This window comes from Pteronotus mesoamericanus, unplaced genomic scaffold (genome assembly GCF_021234165.1).
Source record: "Pteronotus mesoamericanus isolate MK-2021 breed Mesoamerican mustached bat unplaced genomic scaffold, CSHL_Meso_final contig_50, whole genome shotgun sequence".
Lineage (NCBI taxonomy): Eukaryota > Metazoa > Chordata > Mammalia > Chiroptera > Mormoopidae > Pteronotus > Pteronotus mesoamericanus.
This window is the reverse complement of record NW_026555186.1, coordinates 4,655,338-4,662,424: the sequence shown is the minus strand read 5'-3', so window position 1 is coordinate 4,662,424 and position 7,087 is coordinate 4,655,338. Positions and strand designations below refer to the sequence as shown.

General features: G+C 46.3%; 1 protein-coding gene across 2 annotated transcripts in view; it reads left to right on the top strand.

Moving 5' to 3' along the window:
* Positions 1-1,062: 1,062 nt before the first annotated feature.
* Positions 1,063-7,087, top strand: part of BASP1 (brain abundant membrane attached signal protein 1) — a 46,959-nt gene continuing 40,934 nt past the window's right edge. The window contains exon 1 of one of the 2 annotated variants that reach the window (XM_054578200.1): positions 1,063-1,238. The gene's annotated coding sequence lies outside the window, so the exon portion shown is untranslated. Of the gene's footprint in view, positions 1,247-7,087 lie in introns of both variants that reach the window. The other variant, XM_054578201.1, reaches the window with a different exon arrangement.

The following is a 7,087-nucleotide window of genomic DNA, read 5'->3' as shown; positions in this document are numbered from 1 at the left end:
GCTTCTTGCCAACAGATAAGCAAGGTGAGCATATCTCCCTACCCTGGTGGTTATTTTGTGTTCCGGTGTTCAACAAAGTGGCAGTCCCCAGGACTCCCAGACACGCTGCCGGCCCCGGCTTTGACTTGTGCGCTTCTGCGCCTCGGCTAAACCAGTGCTCCCGAGAACTGGTTGCTTCCATGAAATCACAGACACACGCACAGACACAAATCCTTCGGGTCCTTTCCTCGGGTTCTTGTCTTTCCTTTCTTTCTCAAGTCCCGAGAGCAGGGCGACACTGCCCGCCCGGCCAGCTGGACCTTAAGCCGTGGCGCTTGTCGGAAGCCGCAGCCGTCCCGGTTCCACCTGGGGCGTGAGGGGAGCCGCCCACCCAGCGCGCCTGGTCCTCGGGGCGCCTCCCAGAAGTGCCAGCTGTTGGGGGCCACCTCTGCCCCGCGGACATCCGTCCTTAGGGGCTGAGGAAAAGCCACCAGGTCACCCCCAACCTCACTGCCGGCCTGGGCTTAGGAATCTCAGCCGCTGCCGCGAGCGTACAGGATTGGGGTGCTGGGAAAGGTAGCAGGTGGCAGGGGGCGTCATTCATTATCTCTAGGCAGCCCCTTAAGTCTGAGCATGAGCCAGAGCACTTCTAGCCAACCGTTCCAAATGAGAGAAAGAATGAGAGAAATAGAGAGAGACCCACCCACGGACAGTCCCGGCGCAGCGTGGGAGGGGAGGCCGCGGGGGGGGGGGCGCAGAATGGAGGGTGGTGGGAAGGGAGTGGGAAACCCGCATAGAGGGCAGGTCGAGAGAAGCAGGAGGGGTACAAGGATGAAGGAGAGGAAGAAAGGGGGGACCACCGGGATGGAGAAAAGAGGTAGGGGGTTAGGGCGGAGGGGAGGGGACTTAGGGAGCGCACGGAGGTGGAGGGGAGTCGAGGGGAGGCGGGCGGGGCCCCGGAATGGAGGGAAAGGGGGAGGGAGGCGGGCGGGGTGGCGAGGGGGAGGCTGGGCTGGCGGACGCGGCGGGGGAGGTGCTGGGCAGGAAGGGGAGGGGGAGCGCGAGAGCAAGAAATGCAGAGGCTGCAGCGGCGGCGGCAGTAGCGGCAGCGCTCCAACTCGCTCCTCGCTCCGGGCTCCGCCGTCGAGCCGGAGAGAGAGCCTCCACCAGCGGCCAGACTCCGTGCCGGACGACGCCAGCGTTCCGGGCCCGTCGGCGGCACCGCATTCACCAAGGGGCGGCGCAGGCACCCAGAGCCGGTAAGGAGGTGCGTCCCCGTGGCCCCCTTGCCACCGCGGACCAGGGGCGCCGACAACCTTGGGGGCCTCTGCTTCACTGCTGTACCGCGCCCCGCTCCCCAGGCCGTTCGCTCTTTGCCTGCGCTGCAGCGAGGGTGGCTGGGTGGTGGTGGTGCAGGGCCGGATTCGACGGCGCCGGGTGTGGGGTCCCACCACGAGGGCTCCGTCGCACTTCGGGGATCTGGGGTGATGGGGGGGCGAGGTGGGAAGCTTCAGCCACTCGCAGGGTGGGGAGGATGCGGGTCTGATAAACGGAGTTGGGGCGGGGGGTGGGTAGCAGGAGAGAAGCTGCTAGTTGAAGAAACTGCCGAATGCGAAAGCCTTTAAACGCAGTAAGGCCCATAGAGCGATTTTGTGGGCCTGAAGGGAGCATATCTGTCATCGGAACCTTCCACAGCCGGGAAGAAAGCTTTTGGTGCGAGGGGCGCAGCAGTAAAAGATGGAGGGTGGGGGTGGGGTGGGGCGGGAGTAAGGGGAGAGAGAATATGGGGAATCTGGTCTGATCGGAGGAAGGAGGTAGCTTTTGGGTTTAGCCAATGGATTTCCTTGACCAGTGGGACTCCTGAATCTTGGCTTGGGGTGGCCAAGAAATGCGAGGTTCACACAACGTGCCTCCAGAAGCACATCTGAGCAGATCAAAGCCTCAGCCTCGGACGTGGCTGAATTGCTTTCCCACTAACCTGTGGGCCACCTCTGAGCATTTCATTTTTTGGAGCCTTCGGTTCAGAGAATGCAGCAGGCGCTTCCCACTCGCGGCCCGGAGGGTGTGAGCTTGAACCTGACTGTGCGCGGCCCCCAACGGCTCAGCCCCGCTGTGAGCGAAGGTTTGGGGTTTAGCAGGTTTTGCCCAAAGCACAAACTATGAAACCCGACGCCTGGTTCCTGGTCCTCACTCCCCCCACCCCCACCCGCCCCGAAAAATATAAATTGCAGAATCCCTGGATCGGATCGCACACACAATGCGCGGCTGCAAACCGCATTCTTTTCATGAATATTCATCGAACGCTTGGCTGGGCTCCTTATCTGCTTCCCCAGAGATATTTCCGCCGTGAAAAGGACTCCTTGGACAGCCTTTGCTTGTGTAATTTTCACCCTGCTGAAATTAGCACAGCTCACATGGGTGCGTTTTTAATACCTTGAACAGGGTTGGCACACCTCGGTCTCCCGCGAGGGAGCACATACGTGGCGGGTTAAAATCAAATACTAGCATCGAGGTGGTCTTCCTACCAAAGGGGTGTGGACCAACACCCTCACTCCCCTTTCCCTCGGGATTACAGCCTGGGGTAACATATCCCCAGTGCTGTGGGCAAAATGAATGAATTGGGACTGTAATTACCTATTCCTTTGTCTTGGCCTCGCGCATGCGCGAGAGAGCTGGGTGTGGAGGGCCGGGGCTGCCGTGTCTGATCTCTCCATCACCCACCCACCCACTCCCTTCCGAGGCGGAGGAACAAAGGCTTTTGCCCTAAATGTTGCGTGAAACCCTTGGACACAAATGACAGCCTCTCTCCCCACCCCCACCCCACCCCCACCCGCGTGTGTCTGTTTCTTCTTTATCAGGCTGTCTCTCATCTTTTGCTTTCTTAGTGATTTCAATTCACCAAAAATGAGATTAGCCTTTATAATGAGAGCAAATTGTGGGTTAACTGTTTTTTTTAAATTTTTATTTTTATGGAACACTATTATTTGCCTTTAAAGTACTGTCCATTGTTCTTTCTCCTGTAACGTTGTACTGCAGTGATGGTGACACTTAATTTGCATCAATTAACTGTTTGTCTGACAGATTTTTTGCTGCTGGTTGTTTGACTAAGGGACACTGGTTTCAAAAACGGAGAGTGGGTATTGCCCCTACTGCCACAGCTTGGGAAAAATTGAGACATCTTGGCGTTTATAGGAACAAGATGGCCTACAAAACCCAGAGCAGAGAAAATGGTTACCTTGTCAGGGGATCCGAACCCTTTCATTTTTCCTTTGCTTCCTACCTCATTGTTCCATTAGGAATCCCAAAAGGCCAACCCACTGGAGATGGAAATCCACTCCTGGGGGAGGAAGAAGGCAGTCCCGCTGGCAGCGGGGGGTGAATATAGTTAAGTTCTTTGGGCTTTCTCCTTCTTCTTCTTCTTCTTCTTCTTCTTCTTCTTCTTCTTCTCCTTCTCCTTCTCCTTCTCCTTCTCCTTCTCCTTCTCCTTCTCCTTCTCCTTCTTCTTCTTCTTCTTCTTCTTCTTCTTCTTCTTTTTTTTTTTTTTGCAATATCTAACAGAAGCCATAATACATATACCTTTGGCTGATTTTCTTGCCAATAATGTATTATCCAGGTTATAGTTTTTTAGATTTCTTTTTGGGCTAACATCCAAACGGTGACATTGTATATATAAAGTAAAAGCTAAATATATTTTTTGCAGGTACATATAAAAATTTTATGCTGAAGTCTTCTTAGTACACACTGGTAGGACAACACATGGTAGGAAAAGGGAAATCATCTCTTTTGTTCCTTCTAATAAAAACTTCAACCCTATATAAAAGGGCCTATACTTGGTAGGATAGCCGCCTGGTACCTGCTCTATTTCTTAGTATTGGGTGGTTTATTACGGGTTAGAGGGCTAGATGTAGTTTTTCTGTTTTTGCTTTTCCTGTAGATTGTGTTTTTGAGAGAAAGGTGAGTTGGAGACCAAATTCAATAGCAAATATATGCCAATATACGCCAAATTCAATGAGTCTTAGGTTTCTGAGCAATATAATTTTTAAATAGAATTTTTAAAAACATTGTTTATCTTATTCTTTTACCTAGCTTGATTTTTGCCATGCCTTAGCAGGTGGAGAAAGGGAGCTAATTGGGCCTTTTGACAAAAATGCACCAATAGTGACTATATTGACTATGGCATTTTTTTCCTTAACTGGTGCCTGTGCTTTCATTGTGGCCCATGGAAGAGAACCCTTTCTCCTCACAAGATCACTCTAATTAAAATGTCCAATGGAAGAGCTCAGCTCAAAGGGCTCCAGCTCCCTGTTCTTGGAGGCATCATTATTAGTTATGTGTGTGTATTCATTCACATTAAGAACAATTTTAAGCCATTTTAATTCCATGGTCAAAACAAGTGGATATGAGAAACTTAGGTTTGAGTGAGATTTCATCACTGCAAAAATAGATGTCTTTGTTTTTTGCTGTATTTTATAAAAAATTGCAAAACCCAAAACCATTTTGAAAGCAATTAAGGTGCTATGTGTATATGTGTGTATACACATATGTGTATACATACAATTAAGGTGCCATGTATATATGTGTGTGTGTATATATATATACACACATGGATGCACACATACTATAAAACCTTATTATAGAATATTATTTATAGTGCTTCATATTAGCCTTGGGAAATAATTTTATTTTTAAATATGTACGTAAAAGAGAGAGCCTAGCTAGTTTACTAAGAAAGTCATTTCCAATTTCTACCAGTGTACCCATAAAACAAATGGGTTTCATTAAACAACTTAATTTAAGATGTTCATTTACAGGCTTAAAAACTCACATTAAACCGTACTGAATTTTAAAAGCTGCAACAATCAATGCTTTTTAAATAAAGGATTTATAAAATTATTTTGTCTTATTTTTGTGATCTCTTATAAATTTTTGTTTTGAAAATGTTCAAAAAAGACATTATTTGTTAAAAGCATTTGCCTTTGGTGCTTACTTCTGTTGGAAGACATGCTTTGGTTTGCTCAGGCTTTTGTTTTTCTTATGTGTAGTTTTTAACCTGCTCATTTTATGCCTTCTTTACGAAAAGATTAACATCTTCCTAAAGATCATTTTAGCTCGTAAACTGGAAACTAGGCAAAAACCTTGCATATTTAGACAAGGAAAAATGGTGTGGAATCTTCATTTTATCAAGTTTTCTCACTTCACTGAATCTTTTTTATTTTTTCTGTCTCTTAAGAGTTCAGATAACCCAATGCAATATGAACTTTACTTTTTGGCTTAATTATGATGGACAAATATCAAGAAATGTATTTGAGGTTGTGAATAGTCAGAATGTTTAAATAGAGTACACTCTTCATGTGTTTGGGGAAATTTTTCTTTTTTCCCCCTGAAATTTCTTAAGGTATAGTAGAAAGCAATGGGTTTAAAAAATCTCTAGACACTGACTGGGCTACTTTGGGCAAATTACTTCAAACCTCTCTGGATTTTACTTTCTTCATTTGTAAAACTGGGATAATAATTCCTATTTTCAGGCTATAGTGAGGACCACACGTATGTGTAAAAAGTATATAAGTAAAATGGCTGATTCTTAGGGGCCCCTGTACTTCTCAGTCTGCATTTTAACACATTCAGTGTGAGTGACATCACTAACTAATTTCTGTATATTGAGCTATGTTTTTTTGAGCTATGTTTGTTTTATGCCCATTAATCAAGACCTGAGGGCTCTGGGTGTATTCAGTCAGAAATAGAATATTTCATTCTCAAAGATGCTAATACATCATAATCCCAAACACCTGTCCTTATGGATATACATATTTGAAATTCTGAGACACTGCATGGGAATTTGCCCAAAAGTGGATTCAGTGAAGCCAGGATGGCCACTCATTGAATTCCCTATGGCTGCTTATGTAACTAAAGAGATGGCATTTGATTCCTTTTGAGAAAATACAGGGCTAGTTGTAAAATCATGGAAGTTGCAAGCCTGCCAAAGTGGGGGCGGGGGGTGTTATATGCCATTCCCTCCGCAGCTATTAAGACAAATGTCTAGGTAAGTGTCACCTGAGAAAACTTGTCCAGTGAACTTTATCCAGAGTAAAAGGCAACCATAGAGCCAAATTCTTACTAGGATACAGTTAAGCTATAATTTTGAGAAGAAGCACTGTGATCAAATAGCATCCTTTTTTTCCCTCCGGAGATCAGAAATGGGATGAAGTGGGAGGCCAAAAGAGTCTCATAGTGTGTCTTCCATCTGGGCCCTAAGGATTTAAATAACTTAAAAAAAAAACTAAAAAAAAAAAATCAGGCTTTCCAAAGACAGTGGATTTTTTTTTTCTTTTTTTGAACAAACACAAGGAAAGCAGAGATTTCTTGGCTAACCAAGGCCATCAGTGAGGGAAGGTTGTAACTGAGCAGGCTTCGAAGTCTAGGAATATATTCCTGAAAGCTTTAGAGATTGAGACATAGAAACCATCTGCTGGCACAGCAGGGGCACGGGGCTTAAGGAAACATTTCAAGATAATATAGGAAAATGGTGATCAGTGGGAAGGCAGCACCCTTACAGAGTACTTTCCCCTTATCCCTTAAACATTCTATGAACTTTGTTGAATTAATTTTGTTGTTGGGATGGCTGTTCATTTTAGACGAGGGAAGATGGACTGGACTCATTGGCTTGTTTTTTGGACTTCTCTCTGAAATGTACATTTCAGCCATTAAACAATTATGTTGTGTAGGCAGTATATTAAAAAAACATGGTCTGGAGGGCTAGGTGTGTGGGGTTGGATTCTGGAGCCCAATTCACTGGTTCGAGAATCTTGTCTCAGCCGTTTTCTAGCTGTGTGAATTTTGGCTACTTGCTTAGCTTCTCTGTGCCTCAATCCCCATCTGTAAAATGGGGGTTACAATACAGAGTTATTGTAGAGATTAAATGAAATCCTCAAATTCTTAGGGCAATGTCTGGTACATATTTGATGCACCTTAATTTAGCACATTCACTATAAAGTGCGGAAAAGCCCAGCTTTCTCTACTTTGCTCTCTACTCCTGTAGCTTTTCATCTGCTTGTTTAAGGGAGGTCATATTTCCAGACAGGCCATGGTGGTTCTTGAAGAGAGCACTGTA